At 32.8% G+C, this 5,328-nt stretch overlaps 1 pseudogene; it reads right to left on the reverse strand.

Moving 5' to 3' along the window:
* Positions 1–803: 803 nt before the first annotated feature.
* On the reverse strand, positions 804–3,781 carry LOC131854933 (solute carrier family 22 member 3-like; annotated as a pseudogene).
* Between the last annotated feature and the right edge of the window lie 1,547 nt (positions 3,782–5,328).

Genomic DNA, 5,328 nt, shown 5'->3' on the forward strand with positions numbered 1-5,328 from the left:
AATATATTATTATAGAAGTTGCTCCGTCAGCCATTATCAATTCATTTGTAAACGCCTGATGAAAGTAGGTAGGCAAATACATTTTTTTACTTAATTGTCTTATAAATATAGCCAGGAGGTTAGAGACTATGGAGTCGTCTGTATGGGTATAGTTGTCTTCATAAATATATTACTCAGAGTCAATATACTTAAAATTTATGATCGTTACATATTGACTCTGAGTCAATATGTAACGGTCATAAATTTTAAGTCAACAGATGTAACTTGATACAGTTATATTTAAAGTTAAATTATTAATATAATTCGCTTCTGTACCTATTCTCATTGTTGACTCGCTTATTATATATTTATTTTTAACTAGCTGCAACTTAATCCGCGTGGCTTATAACTTATTGAAAAAATCTTAAAATAAAAGTAGCATAAGTTAGTCCGGATCTTTTTGAAATAAATTTAAGTAAAAAAATTACAGTTACTTTTATTTTATACATTCACCAATAGTGTGGACCAATGGAAATGGTATGTTTTTATACATTTATTAACATAGAAAAAAAACCGCAGGTACCAGTAAAATAACTTTTGGAATGTAAAAGAGCGATATTGCATTCACTTCAATAATCATAATAAAATATTATAATGTGTATCTAAACAAACCAGGGTTTCACAAGTTTACTACACAAACAAAATTGAACAATTATTGGATCATATATTCTCTTATCTTTAAAAAAATGTGAAAAAAGAAACTCAAAAATGGAAATTTCTAGATCACATATTTTAAGAAATTTATAATGATCTGATCTGTACAAAGTCTAGCTCGATAATATGGATGGAATAATATAAAAGCATATTTTAAGCAAAGAATTGTTCTAACATACAATATGTTATTTTATACAAAAATCTTCTACATTCAGCATAATCACTTTTCACTTACAAATAAAGGAATTAACACATTTCACATTTTTAACAACTAAGTCCATCTTTCTCGGTGGTTAATATTTTTTTTCTATTCGATAACCATTCAGCTTCCTCTATGGTATCGGGTAAAGGTAAATTATTTGTCTCTGGTAGTGTGATCACTAGAATACTGGCTATTAATGTGATGCTGCCAAATGTTATTGATGGCAGCCGATCATAGTATTCTGCCTGAAATAAAAAAATATAATTTACGCTATTTTATTATATACTGAAGCAGAGCTTGTACGTTGGGCAATAGACTTTCTTTGAAATTTTTGAGATTTTTGTTTCTGCTACAAAGGTTAATCAGATGTAACGAGAACGATTAATATCAATTATAATGTCAAAGATATGAAACAAGAAATACATAAATATCAGCCTCCAATGATTTGTTACTGAGAAAAATTGAGATTACTAACGTCAATATTTGCGATACGTATTCTTAATAGACTAGATAGATTTTTTCTGTACTTTCTCCCTAAATCAAATATACTCAGAATAATAAAGACTATACTAATATTATGACAATGATTACAAATGTTCTTAATTTGAGGAACTCACATCCACCCTTCATCCAACGAAAGGAAAAGTAAATTGTTAAGGTTTTGTAATTTCACCTCTTTTACATAGTCAAATGACAAACTACTTGATGCCCCACCTGAAGGAAAGTGGTAATTGCCATCTAAATACCTGCATGAACAGCATCACTAACTTTAGGATGCCGTGTCTAAGGATTAGGTTTCATGCCTCAGTTCCATCAGCTTACAAACTAAGCTGTTAAGTGCTAGTAATACGAAAGTAGGAAAACTTTCCCAGACAATTTTTGTACAAAGTCTATTTCGGATGAAATTTATAATATTAAAAATAAATATTAAAATTACCAAACTCACCAGAAGAGGCGTCTGCGGGGCCAAGGCGGCTCCAATTCTTCCTATTGACGAACAGACGGACAACAGTGACTGCCTCACATTAGTTGGAAATACTTCGGAAACGTAAATATAAATGCAATTGTATGACATGGTTATAAAAAACTGAGCGGACAAGTATAAACCCAGTGAGCACCATTTCTGATCTGCGAGGAAGGAAATCCAGTTTTAGTTGATATAAGAAAATTACAAACATCAAAGTGGACGATACAAGATGTGTGTATAATATAACAATAAGGTAAGAGTAGAACTTACTATACAAATATAAATACGAAAATTATTTTAAAAAATACATATAAGTATACCAAAGAAAAATGCAATTTCGAGAACCTAAACGTTAAATTTATTATGATCAAATTACTTTACGGCCACATAGGTACTCTATTCTTATAAAACTGCACTTCCTGTTTTATTTTCCTGGTTAAGTGTTGCTTATATAACTTGCTTAACGACAATGATATATAAATGTAGATAAATCAATGGAAGAAGATATAGTAGTATATAAGTAAAGTGCGTGCTATGTCTACTAAAATTATTTTACAATAATAACAATGTAGAAATTATACATAAAGATTTTATGTGAGTAGTTAATATCGATTGTCTCGTTTAGCAGAATAAAAAAGAAACTTACAATTTGTGTTCTTTATGCACTCACCTTTGGAAAAAAATGATAAGCTGATACAAAAACAAGCACTGAGAAATATGATGTGATCAATGTTTTCTTTCTTCCATATTTATCTAATACTAGCAAACACAAAATGTTGCAGGTATCTCAACAATGCCTATTAGTATGAAATTGATATATTTGTTTCCAGCTAGTGATACGGAATTAATTGTAAGTCCACAATACACAAACGTAGATGTTATCCACAGAAATGAACAAGTGGCGACTCTTTCCTCATTACACTAGATTTTGCTACTTGTATTAATGATGAAGGATCTTTATTACTTTTATCTCTATTACATTTGCCAACGTTTTCTTTTTCATTGTCGGAAGATGTCGTTACCTTATCGAGTTCATGTAATGGTGCTAATAGTTCATTAGATATGACTACTCCATTCAACTTGGCTGCTTTATTTAGTATCATAAGAGCTTTCTCATTCTTTCCTTTGCTGAGCAACCATCGGACGCTTCGTTTAGTATCCAGACATATGAGAAAATTAGTAGCGCTGGTGAATAAATGACAGTAAGTGTCGCCAATTTTGCAACCACCAGGCTAGGCCAGCTAGGGTCATCAGGCCGAAAACATGGACTAAATTTATTAAAGTATTTCCAACAACCCTGCCTTTAGCGCCTACGAGTTCCATAGCTAAAACAAACAACATATATTACCATGGTTGTATCGAGGTACACATTGTACCTCAGTCTCACTTATTTCTGCGGCCAGCAGCTTAGCTGTGGCTGTGTTCCAATTCAGGAGGTATATGTGTGATATGTGAAATTACAGGTCCGATATAGTCCGCAGGGAATGGCAATTCATAAGGAGTGTCATTATATGACGTAATATGCATATTTATGTTCATTTTCATCAGGGGACTGTCTACGTCTAGAACTTCGTTTTCGGCATTTAGGGTCTCATTTAGATCGTTGTGCATGTTTAGCTTTTTCTTCATTCTAAATAACACAAGGTGCTGCATTAAAAATACGACATAAGCATATAGTGCTATTTTGGAACTTACCAAAAACAAAAGCAGTACTATAGGCGCCAGCTCCTAAAACGGCTTCTAGAAATTCAAATAGCAATAGCATCTCAAAATTCACTGAAAACGATCTGATGAGTCCCATTATGCCATTGCAAAGGATACTATGGCGAGTGCCAACTTCCTTCCATATCTATCTGATAGTACTCCGGTCAGAGGCACTATGATTAGTGCAGCATTATGTAAGTAGTTCCTAATAAGGTTCGTTTCCAATTTGACAACCCAAGTCAAACTGTAACAATACAATTCTTGTAAGATTATTAATACTAGTTGTCCAGAGGTTAAATTTTGACCACAGACTAACAATAAATAAAAAGTATATTTGCGTGTGTATCTAAATCTATGGTGGTGTGTTCAATGCATTTTTTATGCATAATCTAATAAAACTATTAGCTTTATGGAAAATAAAGGTATTTACCTCTCTTGACGTTTCGACTAAGTTGCACTAGCCATGGTATGGGCTGACTGGAGTAACAGCAATGTTAATGTAGATAGGTGACAGCAGTTTTTTCTTCATCTACCGTCACTAGATTGTTTAACGAAAGTTCGCGACACACAGCACTCACGGTATCCATACACTTATTGACTATTGATGCTACTCGAACTTTTGCTTGAATTTATTTATGGCTGGATTCCACGCAGATGATAATTTTAAGCCATCCTCTCTGTTGAAATTGGGATGTTTTTTAATTTCAATCGCCTCCCGGACCATTCGTGGGTAATAAGTGGCGATCAGTAGAGAGGATCTAGGCATGTAGTTCAATCCAGTGATTTGTTCCAGCGTTCAGTAGATGATCGGAAATACCTTTATTTGCCATAAAATTATTCGTGTTAAGACCCGGTTAATAATTTAAATAATGTATATTAAACATGAAAGTTTAAAATTAACTAAAACTATTAGCATTATGCACTCTGAAATTTCATACTCCTCCATGCCCACGCAATTTTCGTAAAAAAGTTTTTGTGTCACGTATTGTATAGATAGTTTAGAGAGCCGTCACAAGAATTATTTTACGGTCATTATTTCCCATGGATGGACTACTGGAGGCTAAAAATATTAAAAAGTACTGAAATTTCCAACAGAAAAAAGAATGGTTAAAAAAGTTCATCATGAGTGTAGAATGTAGTGTTAAATAAGATTAAATGAAGTTCGGTAGCATCAATAGGCGTGGTGATAGCGTGAGTGCTGTGTGTCGCGATTTTTGGTTGACAATTTTGTGACGGTAGTTGAACAAACAGCTGGCGCCTACCGAGTTTGACATGACAGTCAGTTTATAACATATCAGTTTATGATCACGGCTAGTGAAATCTAGTCGAACCTTTATTTGCCATAAAATTATTCGTATTGAGACCCGATTAACTATATTAATTAATATCTTAAGTTATATGTTTATATTACCTTAAATTAGTCTGTTGACACAAGTGTGATTATAGATATAAATGATGATAATTGAAATAATAACATACATTTATGAGACTATTCCCATATAGGGGTACTCAAAGATGTTCTCAAATATAGATGTCGTAGTCAACCCTTGACATAACTTCTTTCAGATTTCATTGATGAAATTTTAATCAAATAAAGTTGAAACTTTCTGTCTCGGATTACTTTTTGAACACACAACCATTTATGTTTCCATTCTTGGGATCTGAAGCGAAACTGGCCAGAAATACAAAATGCCAGTTCATACTACCTTTCGGTAGGTATAGGTTAGTTGTAAACCATTAGACTATGACGCTCTTTATACTT

Source organism: Achroia grisella, unplaced genomic scaffold (assembly GCF_030625045.1).
Source record: "Achroia grisella isolate CSIRO2021 unplaced genomic scaffold, CSIRO_AGI_Agris_v1 utg1248, whole genome shotgun sequence".
Classification (NCBI taxonomy): domain Eukaryota; kingdom Metazoa; phylum Arthropoda; class Insecta; order Lepidoptera; family Pyralidae; genus Achroia; species Achroia grisella.